An 18,641-nucleotide genomic window follows, 5' to 3' on the forward strand; every position below is an offset into this window, starting at 1 on the left:
AAGAAAAGGAAAAGGGGAAAGGGAAAAGAAGAGGAAGAGAAAAGGAAAAAGAAAAAAAAAAAGAAAAAAATTTTTTTTTAAAAAAAGGAAACCCCAAAATTCTAAGGGAGATTTTGTATGCTAGAAGATCATGTTGGCAGTCTATAAAACCAAGCATTTCAGGAAACCAACCCTGGAGCACCCTGTTTATCTGTAAGACAAACAAGGAGGAATAAAGCCTGCACACCCCAGCAGGGACCCCCCTCTGTGCTCCCCAGCCCCAGAGCTGGCTGTGTGAGGCAAAGTAGGGATGTCCCAGGGACTCCCATGTCACTGGGCCCCTCAGCCCTTCCCAAGGTCCCTGTCACAAGGTTAATGGCACAGGAATTTCTTGGGATGGATTTTTTTTCTCTTGAAGCGTTGCTCTGGTGGAAATAGTCAGCTTTCCAGAGCAGAAACCTCAAGCCATAGCCACATTTCTGAAGCAGCTCATCACTGCCACCGTTCCCCAAACCCAAACCACTTCCTTCCAGCTGGTCATGGTGTGTGATGAAAGGGCAGAGCCTGCTGGGTGCTCAGCAGCAGTGCCAGCACAGAGCTGGGCATCCCCAGCACAGGCTGAGGTAAAGGGATTACAAAGGTAAAGGGGTTACAAGATGTGGGCACAGGGGGGAGGGTGGAGGAAGCAGGAGGGGTGCAAGGTTCTGACTGCTCAGGGTACTGTGGGCAGACACCAAGAAGCCCCAACCCAAACCCACCAGAGTTTGGTGACCTCAGCCCCAATCCAATGCCAGCATAATGGCAGATCCTACAGCTGCTCCATCAGCAGCCCAGGCAGGATGGGCTCACTCCTGCCTGTGCAGCCAGCACAGCCCCCCCACCAGGAGGTGCCTTTCTTGGGAGAAATGGGCTTGTATGGCCCTGCAGATCAGCCCAGGCAGGTTTGGAGGAGCCTGGAGACAGCTGATCCACCACACGTATCCAAGGGCAGCCCTGCACCTTTCCTCCATCTCATGGTAGGGGAGATGCTGACCCTCAGGACAGGGAGGGGTGGTGGCCCTGGGGCAGGCAGAGCCCAGCAGCCAGCTGTGGGGCAGAGCTGCTGACACCAACCAGCACTGCCATGCTCTCCTCACCTCTCCCTGCAGAAAGAAACCAGGAATTTGGGTGCGGGAGGTGAGGGATGGCACAGCACCAGCAGAGCCACCACAGGCTGGGGCTGCCCCTGACCCAGCCAGCTGGGCACTTGAACTCAAAATTAATGTTTCACAAGAATTTGCTGTGGACGGGAAAGTGCAGCACCTCGCTGTGTCTGTCAGCTGGTGGTTTAGCAATCTGCTGCTCTGCTGCTCTCTGCTCTTCCCCTTCCTCTTCCTCCCCACCCTGTGCCTGCCCCACTGTCTGCAAAACCTTCAGACCCAGCAGAGGGCAAGCACAAATCCCAACCATTTGGCCACAGGCACTTTGCAAAAGTTGGGCTTGGAAAAATGCAGAGCAGGGAAAGGAAAAAGGGAAAGAACGTGAGGGATGCTGGGAGGGGAACAGAGAGCACAGGGGCAGAAATCCATCAGGTCTGTCCAACTCACTGCTGCAGAAGTGGCACCAGACTGAGGATGTGAAGTGCCCGTGATGAGTATGTCCTCAAGGCCAAGGTGGAAGTCACGGCGGCGACTCTTGTGATGCTGACAAAACCCTCCTGGGAGTTTCACAGGTGCTGGAGGAGGTAGACGTGGGCCTGGCTCTCCTGGGCTGATGCAACAGTGCAGCAAAACCCTGCGCAGAAGGATGGGAGCGAGATGAGGAAATTCCACCCTGTAAAACCTTCCCTCTCCATCCCCACATGGCCCCGGGCCCCAGCAGAGCCTGCACCCACCAGCCCCCCCAGAGCGGCATCGCCAGAGGCTCCTGTCCGGGATCCAGTGCTGGCTGTGACACGGGAGGGCCAAGGGCAGGATTTATCCATGTCATCTACAAGAGGCAGGACAGAGGACAGGGAGGTACACGGGGCTGTTTCAGCACCCAGACAAGTTTCTCGAATTAACTCGACAGAAACCAGCTTTGCCCTGGCGAGCCCTCCAGCGGCTGCAGAGCAGCTGCCCGTCCTCACCACAGCCCTGGGGGAGCTGGGCACCCTGTCCCTGTGTCCCACAGCACCCCGGGGCTGGCAGCAGAGGAGAGGGACCCATTGCTCCCACAGGAATGGCATCCCTGGGCCACCTGCACCCATCCACAGCCAGGGCGTGGGCAGCAGCAAGAGCATGGCTGGGATGCAGGGGGGTGAGAGCAGCCAGCTGCCCACAACAGTGATTTGTTTTCTATAGAGGGGATCTCAGCTTGAAGGGGGGGAAATATTTAAAAATTACACCCCCAAAAAAACAAAACAAAACAAAAAAACAGAAAAGAAAAAGAAACCACAGCCACATCCTGCCTTAAACTGTTGCTGATGATGTGCTACTTGCCGAGGAGGAGGCACAAGGAGCAGTGCTGGGCTGCTCCTCCACTTGCCAACTAACACTTCAGCTGTGACTCAATCGACTGAAGCCACAAATCCATTTGCGTATGAGCACGAAACCACAGCAACCTGTGCTGCTCCTCAGGACCACGTGTGCCACCACCTGCCTGCCACGAGCTGCTCCTGCCCGGCGGGACACGCTGCAGTCACCCTGTGATCTGCCAGGCTGTGAGGGTGGGGAGACCCTGGCCCAGGCTGCCCAGGGAAGCTGTGGCTGCCCCATCCCTGGCAGTGTTGAAGGGCAGGTTGGATGGGGCTTGGAGCAGCCTGGGCTGGTGGGAGGTGTCCCTGCCCATGCAGGGGGTTGGCACTAGATAGCCTTTAAGGTCTCTCCAATCCAAACCAGTCTGGGGTTCTGTGGTGCCAGAGCAGAGCAATGGCCATGCCCAGCCCTGGCAGCTGCTCAGGGGTCCCACCTGCACCCTGAAGCAGGGCCAACCCATGCCCCCCGACACTGCTGCCACCCTCACAGGGCAGAGTTGGGCCCTTCAGCCCTCGGTGTGGGGCTGTGTGGGCTGGAGGCAGGGACAGGGTAAGCCTGGTGTGCAGCTTGAGAGCCCAGTGCTTCTCCCTTGTGGGTTCACACACACACAATGTGGGTGGGTTGTGACTCACCAAATCCAGTTCAGGGCTACAGGTGCTGTGAGTGTGGAGCCAGCAATTAAGCACTAGAAGAAGGAAAGAAAATCCCAAGCAATTAGCTGCTACAACCATGAGCCAACCAGGACCCTGCTGGAAGTGCTGAGCACGCTGGGAAGGGCACAGGGGGTCCCCTTGGGTCCCCTCTCTCTTCCTCCATGACACACCTTTGCAATGGCAAATAGCTGAGGGACCATGTGCCCACCCTGGGCCACCTCCCATCACCCCCTGGATGATGCTGCAGGGCACAAGCAGTGCGGGAGGCTGCTGGGGTGCTGCCAAATGACACCCCGGGGCTGTGCACAGGGGAAGGCACCATGGCCAGCCCAGGCTGCAGCTTTGCCCTTAGCTTTCACTCCTGAGAGATCTTCCAGACAGAGCTGGGCAGCCCTGGAGGTGGTCTGGGTGGCTTTAGGCATCACAGACATCCCAGATCCAACTACTGGCACGGCAAAGCATCCCCCAGGGAACACACGGGAGCTGTGGGAAAGGCTCAGAGCCCACATATGCACCACACACCCTCCCTCCAGGCCGCACAAGAAGGGACAACAACCCCCGGGTGCTGCTCAGGGACAGGGAGCCAGGTGTCCACACACCCCCCCAGGGACATGCTGGGTCCCCACTGCCAGCCAGGACGGGGCAGCGTCTCCCAAACCCAGCCCGGGGTTCACCCGCCGCAGCATCCCTGCAGTGCAACGAGGGGGAGGAGAAAGAAAGAATTACGTGGTCGAAAAAACATGCAAGAGAAAAAGCAAAGCGTGTTTCGGGGCGGGGCGGGGCGGGGGGGAAGATGTTATCTGCGAAGAAAACGTGTAGTCTCAGGAGCTTTGACAGGTTGTGAATGTTTTACCCTGGCGGTGAAACCGCACCCTGCACCAGAGCCAGCACCTCTCCCCCTCCTGCTGTGACACCCGGCACCCCCAGCCCCTGCTCACCCCCCGCCCCAGCTCCTGGGCACACACAGCCCTGCTGGCTGCTCAGATCCAGCTTTTCCACCCAAAACTTCCAGGCAGCAGCAGCAGCCGGGATCTCTGCACAGACTGACAGCAGACGAGCCCATTTCAAAGAGGCCACCAGCCCCTCCGGGGCACCAATACTCACCCCCTTGGGTTTTTTTCCTTTTTTTTTTTTTTTTCCTTTTTTTCTCCTGCTATTAAAGCAGCACCGCACGGAGTTTCTGGGAACAGCCACGTGCACGTTATCCCTACTAAGGATTTGGCTGCAGGTAACAACAACCTGTGCCCCGAGTTGGCTCAGCAGGAGCAGCACCCGCTTCAAACCGGAGCCCGTCCTGGCATCCAGCAGCAGCAGCGCCCCGAGCAGGAACCCGGCCTCTCCCCTCCCTTGCTCTGCGTTAACCTTTTTGGCTCCTTTATTAAAGCAACTGAGCAGTTTAGACTTTTTTTTTTCCCCCCCCTTCTCCTCGGTGGTTCTGGCTGTAATCTGCCTTGAATATTTCATGTGGAATCCCTGGCGAGGACAAGAAGTGGTTTTATGGGCGCTGGAGGAAAACTCTCGCACAGGAGAAGTGGTAATGAGTACCCCTGAGTACCCTCTCGGTTTCACAACTGCCTGTGTTTAAAAATGAGCAGAAATTGGGCAAGTGGTTCTCATCTGGGAGCAGAGCAGCCTCTCGCTCCCAGCAATGCTTTGCCTTCCAGTAGCTCAGTACAGCCCAGCAACACTTGTTTATTCCAATTGAAGCTGACACCCGCAGCACTCCAGACCAACCAGATGAGCTCATGTGTCTCCTGTTTTATTTCCAACTCAGATTAACAGCATCTCTTTAATTTCTAATGGCCCAGTCTGGGATTTGCAGGCAGTGTTCAAACACCACTACAGGCTGTGTCTCTGCATGCCCCTCTGTGACCAACAGCACAATTTGCACAACGCCAGAGCTCTCATCCCAGTTACACGGGATGGACTCACAGGAAGCTTTTCATCACATGCACACACTTTTTCTTTTTTTTTTTCCCCCACATCCAGGTTTCTGAATTTAACAGGGCAGCCACGATCCCTCTCCTTTTCAAAGGCAAAATATTCCCTTTCATTTCCAGACCCAGTACATCATAACCCAAAGCAAACTCAGTGCAGAGCTGCACAGCAATGCTGTGGTTGGGTGTCAGAATAAAAACCTTTGAGAAGTCCTGAAGATATCTCTGCTGGTCCTGAAAGGAGTTTGCCCTCAAAGCAGACACCTGTGGGGTGGCCAGGGCAAGGGCTGCAGGTGCTTGTGCATCCCTGTGCCCACAGCACCCCGTGCACCCTGGCAGGACCCGCTCAGTGGAAGCAGGATCCAACAGGAACCAGGCTCTCAGGTCATACACTCACAGAATCCCAGACTGATTTGGGTTGGAGGGACCTTAGAGATCACATAGTACCAACCCTTGCCATGAGCAGGGACACCTCCCAGCAGCCCAGGCTGCTCCAAGCCCCATCCAACCTGCCCTTCAACACTGCCAGGGATGGGGCAGCCACAGCTTCTCTGGGCAACCTGGGCCAGGGTCTCATCAGCCCCACAGCCCAGAATTTCTCCCTCAGATCTCATCTCCAGCTCCCCTCTTGCAGCTCAAATCCATTCCGCCTGCTCCCATCCCTCCCTGCCCTTGTCCCAAGTCCCTCCCCAGCTTTCCTGGAGCCCCTTCAGGCACTGGAAGCTGCTCTAAGGTTTCCCTGGAGCCTTCTCTTCTCCAGGCTGAACACCCCAACTCTCCCAGCCTGTCTCCAGAGCAGAGCTGCTCCAGCCCTCCCATCATCTCTGTGGCCTCCCCTGGAGGGTCCCTGAAGGGCAGCAGGGTCCCCCCTTTGCTGAAGCCTGGTGCAAGCAGCTGAGCAGCTGATGCTTTTCAAGGGCCATGGCTCATTCACAGAGACAATTGCAACCCAGGCACAAAAAGCAGGAGAGGTAAATCCGTGGGACAAATGAGGCCCCGCTGGTGTCTTGCCAAAGCCCTTTCCCTGCCTGCAGGAAGAGCTGGAGCCAGGGCTTGGTGCTCTGGGGACACAGCTTTGCAGGCAGCGCTCGGCTGCCCGGCCAAGCTCTGCAGGGGCTGGGGGGGAAGTTTTGGAGACAGAGGGTTTGATTATTTCAGGGAGGCTTAACAAGTTGATTAGTGCAGCTTGGGCAGGGCCAGGGGGTCCCCTGCAGCTGCTTGGGCTTTGTGTCTGCAAACCCAGGACCTGTCTCCTTCCTGCTCCTTGGGGGGGGGGACATGCACAACCCCTCACCCATGCAAGACCCACAGCCCCAACCCCAGGGCAGGATTATCAGCCTGTTCCTGCCCAACCCACGGCTGCTGCTGTGCCAAGGCCTGCTGCAGGTGACTGGCTGCCCAGAGGAAGCCTCCACCAAGCTCTGGGGGCTCAGGCAGGGTCCCTGCAGCATCCCAGCCCCTCCGTGAGGGCTGCCCCAGCACCCAGCTCCTGCCCAGACACCTCAGCGTCAGGATTTAGAATCACCGAATCATTTTGGTTGGAAAAGACCTTGAAGTTCATCAAGCCCAAGTGTTAACTCAGCACTGCCAAAGACGCCAATCAACCGTGTCCCTCAGCACCACATCTGCATGGCTTTTAGATACCTCCAGGGTCAGTGACTCCACCACTGCCCTGGGCAGCCTGTGCTTGCTCCATGAACAGGCCCCCACTGGGCTGCTGAAGGAGCAACACTGAGGGTTCTCCAGGCTCTCAGCTGAACCAGCACCTTGTAGCAACACGGGGAATGGATTTGGTTTCCCCCTGAGCTTGGTCCCATCCCCACCCCGCTGTGCTGCAGCAGGATCAGAGAACACTATTAAAATGGTGTCATGTTACCTATCAATAATAAATGACCAGAATAAATTCACTGCTCTCTGCTTAATAACCTTACCGGATTTCCATTTAAATATCTGCAAAGAAATGGGTCCTGGTTCCATGAGCCTTTCAGATGAACACAAGTGCTGCATTTGCAGAGAGACAGCCCGGGAGAGCCTGGCCCAGCTTTTAATGGGCAAGTGCTTTTCTCCTGCGGCTGCTTCTTTTGTTCCAGCGCTCACATAAAGGGAATTGAAAAGGGAGAACAAAAGGCAGAGGGGATTTGGGGCTACAAGAAGCTCATCTAAGGAGCTGAGGGAACTGGGCTTTGAACCTCAGCATCACCCACACAACCCCCGGTGCATGTCTGAACCAGTGGCTCCGAGGTGCCAGGGGTGGGGACAGGAGGGTGCCAGGAGGCTCAGTGCCAGCCCCACGGCTGCAGGGCTTGGAGAGAGGCTTCCAGCACCCGGGCAGCCGAGCACAGCAGGCTGGGATGAACCCCAAACAACCCAGCGGTGGGGTTATTCACAGCACTTGCTTCTACCTGATGGAAACACAGATTTGGGAGGAACTTTCACCCCTTGCTACACACCCAAGCAACACCAGAGTATTTATACCTTCCCCCAGGAGCCTTGTGAAGTCAACCAAGGCAGCAAAGTCCCAGCTGCGATGGGACCAAGCCCCATGGGCTGGAGAACCAAGCTCCCCCCAGCCCACCAATGCTCACAACAGCTTGGGGCCTGGCCCCTCCTCACTGCACCCTTCGTGCAGACCAGCATATCCACAGTGCTGCTGCCTGTGTTTTATTTTGCTTTTTAAACATGTCAAAGCAGACTGTTCCCTCCCACTGCCCTCAGATGTGGTCGAATTGTTTTCGCCAAAACTTCCCAAATACAAAGTTTCCACCTCAAGCAGACATTGCCCACAAAAAGCTTTCCCCCCGAGCTAACTGCAGAGTTATAAGCAAATAAAACTGGATTTAATAATGGGAAATATTCATCATTCTTGTGCACAGACCTCTGAAGTAAAACCACCCTGGTAGAAGACATCCTTTTCCTGTAAAGCAGAGTTTGTTGCTGCTTTATTGACCAAGGCATATGGAAGACCACATTTTTTTTCTTCCCTTCACATGGGCACAATCTCATGGCAACGTTGAAATTTCCTTTCTTCATACTCTTAAAAATTACTAAGAAGCTGCTTCATTGCAGCCTTTTTTCCCCAAGCCAGCCACCCCAAAAGCTTCCCAGCACAGCAAGGCCCTCGCATCCACCAGCACTTAAATCCCACCTGTGGGGGCTCCTGGGCATGGAAGTATCTTCAAATCTAGAAACTAATTAAACCTGACCAAGGAAAAGGTTTCAGATTCTGTGTCTTTCTTTTTTTTTTTTTTTTAAATTGGAAATGATGAGACAAATAGCAAAGAGCAGAAAAGCAAGATGCAACCTCACTGGCAATGCAAGCTCTGCCAGACGAGCTTCTCACGACACGGAGTCCTCAGACCTTTCCTTAATGCTCATCATGAGGTTGCTGTGAATGACACGGCCTCCTCCTTCCAGTGAGGCTCCCGGGAGAGCAGGGCACAGCACCGGGGCCCTGCAGGCAGGATCAGGCAGTGACGTGTTTGGAACCAGAGACTCCCGGCTCAGGGTTTGGGATCTGCAGTCAGTTGTTATGGACATTGCACAAGCTCCGTCAGGAGTGTTTTGTTGTGGGTTGTTTTCATTTCCACAGGGGACATAAAGCAACCCCCGTGGTTGGTGCTGTGGGAAGGGCAGCCTGAGGTGGGGATACATCCCCGTGTCACTCTACACCACCCAGGCAGAGCCTGGTGTTCATCTGGGGCTTGAGGGGATGGAGATTTTTCACCAGCACATGAGCCTTACCAAGGGGTTTGGAAATAGGAAAAAGAAGCAGGAAGATCTAAGTCCACTTCAGTCAAGCGTGGTGTACTCACAGATCTCTCCCAGGACATAAGAAAGGAGGAAAACCAAGAATGCTCCAGGTTACTCATCCCTTCCAGGGATCTGGAGGAACAGAGAGGACCACAGCAAGCCAAAGCAGCATGGCACACACCAGGTTCACCCCACATTTGGAACTGAAAAGGCACTTTCCCTTGTCCACACACAACTTCTGCTTCCACCCTTGGGCCATAGAGCAATAAGACTGAGGTGAGGGACTGTGCAATCTGCTGGAGGTGACACTGGGTGCAGGTCCTCACCCCACACACAGACCCAGTCATAGAGGGGACATGGTGAGGTGCAAGGTTCAGCTGTGACAGCATGTCCATGCTGGCTGTCCCAAACAGCCAGGACTCCTCCGGGTCCTTTTAGCCCTAAAACAACACAGGAAGTGAGAAGACCTCAGCCTGATATGGAGACAATGAGTTCTATCCAGGAGAGCAAGCACATGTGCCCAGGAGAAGGTGCACATGTGCATGTCCAGGAGAGCAGCCACACCACACACGTGAAAACCCTGGAAGTTCTGGCTCTCAGACACTTGTCTCACAATGGCACCCACCACGCTCACCCTCTGCCACTTCAGGAACAGGTGCTTGGGAGAGGGTCATGCTCTGTAACCTGACATCAAGGTACCTCCCAAGCCAGGGCATTCGTTATTCTCACTGACAAGCCACGATCCCTTAAAGACACTTCCCTGCATTCTCCCACACCACACAGCTCTTCTCCACCAGCCTGGGAGGTGCTTTTAGATGCTGCCTCTAGTTTAAATGGAGATCACAGAGCGGGTGGAAACACGGCTATTTGGAAGTGACAAATCTCCTGTTTCCCCAGGAGCATCTGCACAGCACAAGCCTCCAAGCAAAACTTCTCTTCCCAGAAAAAGGAAGAGAAGGAAAAGAGCAATGCTGCAAAAATCAGAGCTTCCTTTATGGGGATTAAAAAGGAAGATGCAAAACATGCCATGAATTCCCAGCTCTGCCAGGCAGAACGCGCAGTCGTCTGGCAAGGGCAGCACAGCTCGGCGGGGTCCTCTGCGACCACCAGGCCTCCCCCTGGAGAGCTGGGATTAGGTCACTTCTATTCTGGAGACAGAGATTGTTCAACTGCTTTAAGAGGGACGATGTCATCCCCCTGCTGTGGAGCTGCAGGAAGGGTGAGCAGCTGCCCTGGGAAAGGCAGCGTCGCCCCGGGTTTGCTGAGGAGGCTCGACATGTCCTCATGCCAGCAGTGGAGGTGCCCAGCCCTGTGGAGGGCTGAGGGGGCCAGCTGCCACCCCTAGTTTGCTTGAAGGAAGGGCTGGGAGGCTGAAGGCAGTTGAAGGGGCTGGAGGGAGGCAGAGAAGCCAGCAGGGAGGACCAGAGCACCTCCAGCATCCAGCTGTGCTCTGGGTCACAGCGCTCCTGCTGTTGCACCTGGGGGGTGGCACACAGCACACTGAGGTCCTGGGGGTGTCAGGGCCTCCAATCCCTCAAGTCAAGGGCAATTGCAGGGGTGGGGAAGGCAGACACAAGTCACCCACCTGGCACTGCTGGAAGACCCTGCTGTGCATCCAGTGCCAGGGCTGGGAGAGGGAGGTTGGCAGGCACCTCTCTGCTCCGTATTCCTTCCGCATGCTGAGCAACCCAGGGCAAAGCAAGACCCCAGCCACCTAACCCAGCAGCCCACGGTAACAGCCTTCCCCACATCAAAGGCATTCATCTGGAGGACTGGCTGAATGCAGACCAAGGAAGAAAATATTCGTAGAAATCAAGAAATCGAGCCTGTGAATAATGCATCAATCAACAGCCTCTTCTTTTGGACTCCACAAGTACTATTCAAAGCGTGCAGAAAAGAAAAAAAAATGTGATTCATCTCTGATGTTATTGTTAAAATCCAGGCCAATTTGTTTTTTAATAGATGCCATGTACTCTGATGAACAGCATCAGGAATAATGTCTTTAAAGAAACCACAATATTTCTTTCTGAAGAGTAAGTTGATTTATTATACTTTGAGCCTTGAGGTCTGAAAGGTTTCTGCACCTCTGCCAAGGGCCCTCCTGGGGCGATGGAGTTAGGGATTCATGGGGATGGAGTGAGGTGCAGGCCCTGGGGACTACACAGGCATCTGTAGGGTGGAGGCAGAGCAGAGGTGGTAGTCACAGTGACCTGAATTAACCATCCACATCTACCCTGAGCATCCATTGCTGGTGTTTCATTTAGCTGCAGAGCAAGAAACCTTCCTGGCCTCTTGACACACACATCCAGTTCTCATCAGAGTCAGCCTCGCCTGCCTGACCACTCTCCATGTGAAAAACAAGAAGGGAAACCAGCCAAACCCAGCGATGGGTACCAGGAACACTGCTCACTGAGAGACACCTCCATGGAGCTCAGCACGACTCCCTGGCAGGTCCAAGCCTGCACCTTGCAGAAGCTCCCCATTTCTGGGTGCTCCTGGATCTAGGAGTGACAGGGAGAAAGGTGCCTGTTTGTGGTGGCCACTCACCCTCTTTGCCAGCTGCCAAGGTCCCTGATGCACCACAGACAGCTTCTCTGCTCAGCCCACAGCACCTGCCCTCAGCAGAATGGGGTTCTCAGGTGGTGAGACCCGCAGTGTGCCACACATCCCTGCATCGTTACCTGGGCATTAGGTGCTGGCTGACAACTGCTCATCAGCATCAGACAGAGTTTGTAATTAACAGGCCAAATGATCTGGGAATAATTGAGGTTCAGGTGATGCTAAGGTGACCTGCAGCAAGGATACCAGCATCTCTATTGTAGGTCTAAACACAGCTAGAAGGAACTCACGCACCCCTGGGGAACAGGGCAGGATGCAACCATGCTCAGCACCAGGAGCAGTTTGCAATGAACAGGATCCGCCACCATCCAGAGCCCAGGAGCAGGATCACACTGCGAGTGAGTCCCTGAAGAAAGGTCCCTAAGCACCAAACCAGGGGCTGCCACCACTTGTTCCCCAACACCACGTGCAGGACTAAAAGGTGAGCTGAGCAACTACTCACTTGTGAGCAAGGCTGAGAGGGCTGAAGGGCTTCCCAGGTCCTCCTCCCTGACACTGCCTGGGAAGAGGTGGCAGGGGAGAATCCAACACATCACACTGCCCATCTCAGGCTGCTGAACGGCACAGGCAGAAATGCCCACACCTGATGGACGTGCCTTGTCCCTCTGGCTGCAGGCAGGAGGCCCCTGCTGGCTCCTCCAAGGTGCAGCCGGCAACAGGCAGGTGGGGTCTGGCTGTGCTGCCCACCCCATCCCCCTGCCCAAACCTCCAATACCCCCCACCGGCAGGAGTGGGGTGGCAGAGAGGAAAAGCATCTCATCGCCCACCCTGCTCCCCATCACCCATCCCGTTCCGCTGCAAAAACCCACGGGAGCTTTCAGGAAGCATGTCCTCGCTGTGCCTGCGGGGCCGGTGGTGACAAACGGCTTTGTGGCCCTGCCCAGCAGCCCCTGCTCAGGTCTGGGGGCTGCCCAGCAGCAAGGGGGCTTCTGCTGCCCACCTGATGTGGAGGGAGCAAGGGGTGGCTGCTGCAAGTGCACCCCGCGGAAGGTGCTGCGTGGTGCTGAGCACGGGCACGGCTCGGCACGGCCCAGAACGCCCCGAGCCTGAGCGCCAGGCCCTGCAGGAAGAGGAGCTGCAGAAAGCCCTTTCTTAGCCTGGGCTGTGAAGTTGGAGGCACCGGCAGCAGAGCAGCTCCTGCGCTCTCGGGCAGCCCCTGATGTGTCTTCCCGGCCCCCCTGCATCGGCAGCACCAAAGCACCAATGCCAAAAGCGTGTAAAACGCACGCTGAATTCTGGGGAATCGGGACATTTCCATTTCAATTCACATACAAATTAAGCTCAAAGTTGTCATCAAAGAAAAGAAGAAGATGAGGATCAAAGTGATGCAACACTCTGGGAAAGGAAAAGATTAAAGAAAGTAAATTGAACAAGATTTTAAAGAGATATTAAAAGGTGTTAATGCAAGTTAATGCAGCTAATGAAGAGAAAGGGAGGCCATTCAATTAACATTTGCGGCAAGGAGAGAAGAGCTTTCTACACCTCCGCTATAACATCAAAGGGTGGATGCTACCTCTTATTAAAAGGGAACACAGAGTATTTAAAAGGCAGAATAGATTAAAATAGAATTAAGATAATTACGTCCATCTCCATGATGGCAACAGTTTATCATTATATTCCAAAAACAAATCTAATAATACATGCCGCATAGTGTGGTCAGAAACATTCTTTGAAGTGTTTCAAAAAAGCAGCAATTAAGCTAAAGTACAGACGGGTCTGTGGTTTCTCTGGGTAATGGGAGACTTGAAATGTCCAGCCGAAGCTGGGAACTTCGCCTTTCGCCCAAGCTCACCCTCCTGGTTTCCCTCCCCTCCCAGGAATGCCGGGCTGTGCCCAGGAGGAGGGAAGGCTGCTCCGGACCCGGAGCCCCGCCGTTAAAAGCCAGGGGACGGGCCAGGCCGGCAGGCAGGGCCGGGGCACTCGCAGGGACCTTCCAAGGAGGTGAGGAGATGTGCACCGTGGCCACAGCACCGACTGCTCAGCTCCCGCCCTGCCCCGACCGGGCTGAGCTCTCGCCCCGCGGCGGCCCCGCCGCATCCCCTGCCCGGCCACACCGAGAGGGGACGGGAAAAACCCCAGCGAACGCCAACAGCCGGACAAAGCAGCCTGACAAAGCAGCCTGACAACCCACAAAGGCAAAACGACAGGGAAAAAGCCTATTTTCGATGGACAGCCCTCCCGGGTTGCGGCCCTGGCGGCGGTGGGGATGCCCGGCACCTCCCAGCCAGCCCCGGCACAGCGGGGTTCTGTGCCCGGAGATGCTGCTTGGTTGGTTTCGAGCAGTAATTAAAGACAATTCTACTGTTTGCAAACACCTCCAAACTACCCAATGAAGGCTGAGCACAACAGCAGCTCCCTGGACGGTGGTAGAATCCCTGCACATTGATTTTTTTAATTTTTATTTATTTTTTTTACCAGCAGGGCTTGCCTGCAGAGCTCTGCCCTGCCACCGGGATTTCCCTGTCACACAACAAGGCCAGGAAAACAAGCGGAAAACCCGAGCCCTGGGAAGGGCAGACGTCTGGCTGTGATGCTCCCACCACGCTGGGAAGCACCCAAGGCCCAGCACAAGCACAGCCAGGGCAAGGGGCCAGAAGATGGGCCCTGAAGGGGCTGAAGTGGTGCCCACGCTGAAGTCCCTTGTCCCTGTGCCATTTCTCAGGGCCAGACCCTTTCCTGCTTTTCAGGCAGCTCTGTGCTCTCCCCCACAGCCCCTGGCTGCACAGACCAGCCCGTCCCTCCAGCCTGCTCCCACAGCAGAGACACTGCCAAGGCAGAAGCAAACACCAAAGCTTCTTGACAGTTATTTTCTTTCTGGTTAAGGGGGAAATAAAAAGAAAAAAAAAAAAATCAGACGCTGCATTAACCCCTGGGCAAGATGTCTGAGAAGGGGAATCACTGTATTTTTAATTCCCTCCCGAGAGGCTCAGCACCATCCCTGGCTCCTGGGAGCCAGCGGGGCTGCCTGCTCACACACCCCTGCGTGCGGAGAAGCCAAAACCACCTGAACCAGCCAGGCTTGGAGAAACTTGGATAAATCTGTCACCTGCTTCTGTGGCTGGTGGAGCCATCACTCAGGGTCACAGCATTTCCCTCAAATGTAGCCAGAAAGAAAAGCAGGCAGCAGGGAAAGCTGCTTTTTTTGGGTTGGGGTGTTTTTTTGTCTTATTTGATACCGATGCGTGTATCAAAACAGAAGCTCTGTGAGCAACCCCCATGCAGAGCTGGGGGGGAAAAGGTGCTCTGGCTGGGGTTTTGCCCTCAGGCCAGATCCCTGGTAGCATTTGTCTGCCAGGGGGTGGGTGGGGGCAGCACCCCCCAGCCCTGCAGCTGCAGGAGTACATCACCTGCACAAGGGCATTCAGCACAAGGCAGGGAGATCCAGCAGTGCAGCCAGGCACCAGCTGGGGCTGGGGGACGTTGGCACAGCTCCCACCTCCTCCTCACCCTTCCCTGCTCTGAGCTGTACCCAGAGCAGCCCAAAGCTGCCAGAAGCACATACAGCTCTCAGTCCCTTCCCCATTTACCCCCTCTCCTATCCTCAAACATTTCCAGTTCATTGATCTTACCGGTGAGATGATCTTCTCTGTCAACATCTCATCTAATCTTCTTGGGTAATGCTCCTGCCCTGCAATTTTAGGAAGAACTTGGGAAGAACTTAGAATTAGGAAGAAATTCTTTAGCGTGAGGGTGGGGAGACCCTGGCCCAGGTTGCCCAGGGAAGCTGTGGCTGCCCCATCCCTGGCAGTGTTGAAGGGCAGGTTGGATGGGGCTTGGAGCAGCCTGGGCTGCTGGGAGGTGTCCCTGCCCGTGCAGGGGGTGGGACTGGATGGGCTTGAGGGTCCTTACCCACCCAAACCCTTCCCATCTCATCCCACCCCCTCACCGCTGGAGCTGCCTCCCCCCTTGTCCTTCCCAGGACAGACCAGACCTTCTCCCACACATCACAGCCACTCAGCCTTGGACACATCCCCAGAGCAAGGAGAAACCGTGTCCTTGTGCCACAGGAGCACCAGAGGATCAGGAAACCTCACCAGGAGCAGACATCAGGCGATACGGGTAAGAAATCCTCCGTGGGGCATTTTCTGTTCCTTCCTCCCTGGAATCCACCCCTGGCCCAGCCAAGCCCTGCAGGAGAGGCTGGCACTGCTGCAGACGTGGCTGCTGCTGTGGACGGGCTCTCCAGCCAAGCAAACCTTTACTTTGCAGTCACCAAGGGTTTCCTTGAGAGTCAGTGAAGCCCCCTGGGGTTGGGGAGGGACGGCTTGGCCTGATGAGTGGAGAAAAAGCAGGAGCTCTGCACCTAAATAGGGGCACAGAAAATACATCCAATTAGCCCCCCTCATTATGCCAAGTGCCAGAGGATCCCGCTGAGACGCAGCAGCTCGGTAGTACAGCGTTAGCTGGGTAACCCACTCACCTGCACCACAGGAGCCTCCAACCCACCCCTCTGCCACCAGGAGCAGCTGGAGCAGGGCTGATCAATGACCAGCCAAGGACAGCCCTGCCCACCCCTCACTCACCAGCATCATCTGCAGAGCCTGTTCCATCACCCAGCGTGGAAATCCTTCTCAGCCCTGTTTGGAGAAAAACCCTGGTTTGGGGATTTCTTCACAGGCAAATGTCAGCTCTGATGAAACGTAAGTTTTCCCATGGGAGATGTCTAAACAAAACATTAACATTTTGACTTAAAATGTCATTTCATTCTGGCTCTTCAATTAAAAACAAAATGACATTTCAAGTCAAAACGTTGGTTTGAAACTGATTTTTTTCTGTTTTGTTTTACTTCAGAAACCAAAATTGTCTTTCAAGTAAGAGAGAGAGGAGACAGGCTTGTTCAGGAGCACTGCTTCCTTCTCCATTCAGGGAGCAAGCTCCCCAGGAAACCCAATTTCTGGGAACAACCAGTTTTAAATAGAAGTTTTTTTAATTTAAAAATTTTCTGCCAGGATGATGCTGGTTCCCACCTAATTCCCATCATCCTGTGAAGGCCAGCGGGCCATCCGAGGGGGCTGGGATTGTCCCTGTGTGCTCTGCATACCCAGGCTGTGCCACAGGGAGCAAGGCCAAGGCACGGTGTGCCATGGGGATGCTTCTCTCCGCAGCCCCCAGGATCACTTCACACTGTCAACACGGTCAGATTTTTCTTCCAGTAGAAACAGTTGAACAGAAATTCCCTGAGCAATTTACCAGAGGAATTCACCATCCTTTCCTTGCCTGTTTTGCACTCTCTATATAAAATATTATTTTATGCACTTACAAAAATACTTTGAAACCAATTTATCAGTAAGCCTTACAAGGCCTTTTTCTTCCAGCTGCAAAAACATCTGGGAGCAGGTTGAACTCTCCTCCCAGGAGGGCTGTGGTGTTGCTGCACAGCACCTCGTGGCAGACCCAGAAAGCAGGAGGAAGATTGCAGAGTGTGTTACAGCATCCCAGGGAGTATCCTTGGCTGGAATTTAAATACTGAATAAGCAGTTACCAGACAAGTAACTATATGTTAGAACCTGGTGAAATGTTCCAAATAAACTTAAAACCATACAGAATTCTCTTGGTTTTGGCCCTCTGTCCAGACTCCAGTCTCAGGTTATATCTGTGGCAGGGCGTGCAGGGGCTGGGTTGGGAGGCAGCTCAGCTGGCTGCTCTTATCAGCGGATGCAGGTGGTGAAAAAATTCACTTTGCACCATTTTCACATGAAATTCACTCGCTGCAACTGAGTTTGTTTGGGGCTTTGGGCTTGCCAGCAAGGGCCAGACCCCCAGCTGCCATTCTGCTCCTGGGCAGCAGCGTGGCCACCTTGCTGCTGGCTGGGCTCCCTCTGCCCAGGAGAATGGGCTGAGGACCAGGGGGAAGGTAAAGATGGAGCATACGTGGCTCCAAGCGAGATCAGAGCTCTGCTGCGGGTACACACAGGCACGCTTCTGCTCCAGGGAGATTACTTGCAAAGCAAGGCTGGCAAAGGAGTAGAAAAAGTGGCCTAGGGTTGTGGTGGAATTTGCTTGAGGCCACCCCAAACCAGTGCCAGGGCAGAGAACAGCATCCAGGGCTCCAGCTCCCACCCCAGGCCCTCGACGACTGAACCACATCCAACGGCTCCCAAAGCCGCAGCCAAACCACAGACCAGGGCAGCACTCGTGTCTCCATTTGTCTGAAGCAAACAAAAAGATGGTGAAAATAAAATCCCTCCTTTCCTTTGAGTCCTTCCCAAACTTTTCTGACCGGGAGCTATGCCAGCAAAGCTGAGCCCAGTGGAAGGGAGCTCGGGCTGGAGCTAGCAGCCCTCTGCTGTGCTCCACTCGCTGCCTCCAACAGCACCTTTGGAAGCTGATGGCACCTGCTGTCCCACTTCCCCACAAGACCTTTTGCACTGATCCAACACAGCTTCTGCCCACGTTCCCACATTCCCAGCACTAGCAGGATAGACTGCCTACTTGCAAGGGTGGCTCTTGGAGCCGGGACTTGGTGTCCCTGCTGCCAAGGCAGCCGAAGGCCAGGCTGACAGCTTCACCCAGCATCTCCTCACCCCGTGTCTCCACCACCACGGGTGCTGGCAGCGAGGAGTGCCGCAGATTTCCTGCCATCACACCGTGTTCCTTCCCCCGCGCAGTGAAGGAGCTGTCACTTTGCTCTAATTAGCCAATTAGGTCCCCAATTAGCCGGTGTAATTACTCCAAGGAAGCGATTTCCTTTAAGAAAAACCTCCCCCCCAGGAGCAGCCCAGCCCCTCGGCAGGACCGGCCGTGGCTGTGGAACAAACACATCATCATCCCCGCAGCCCGAGCAGAGTCACCCACAAGGACAGCTTCCCAGCAACAATTTGTTCTTTAGAAAGAGATCAGATAATCTAATCAGAGCGGCTCCATCTGTCGAAAGGACACAGGAGGTGGGGGGTGGCAGGGAAATACTGCTTATTTACGGTTTTTTCCCCTTTCTTGATGTAACTTCTAGATCTAATCAGCACCAAGCTGTGCTTTAATTGGAGCTCTACAGCAGACCTGCATTTCCCTACAGCTCGTTTGTTTCTTCAGCACAAAAAAAAAAAACAAAACAAACCCATCAACTCAAGTGGACACGGTGGCACTCGGCATCCTCCTACCTGGCCTGGGATAGGTCCTCCCACTCTCAAAGGGAACTGGAACCACTCCAGGGCCAGCTGAGTCCCCACACGGCTCCTTCCTGCATCTCCCAGGAGGCAGAAGCTGGAGGG

At 54.7% G+C, this 18,641-nt stretch overlaps 1 long non-coding RNA gene across 1 annotated transcript; it reads right to left on the minus strand.

Annotated features, from left to right (window-relative positions):
• Positions 1-15,001: 15,001 nt before the first annotated feature.
• On the minus strand, positions 15,002-18,641 carry LOC127388898 (uncharacterized). The gene is made up of 4 exons (XR_007890470.1): positions 18,531-18,641; positions 15,957-16,010; positions 15,468-15,736; positions 15,002-15,061 (listed from the first exon to the last, which is right to left on the minus strand). It is a non-coding gene; the product is annotated as an uncharacterized LOC127388898 (long non-coding RNA).

The sequence above is a fragment of the Apus apus genome, chromosome 10, assembly GCF_020740795.1.
Source record: "Apus apus isolate bApuApu2 chromosome 10, bApuApu2.pri.cur, whole genome shotgun sequence".
Taxonomy (NCBI): Eukaryota; Metazoa; Chordata; class Aves; order Apodiformes; family Apodidae; genus Apus; species Apus apus.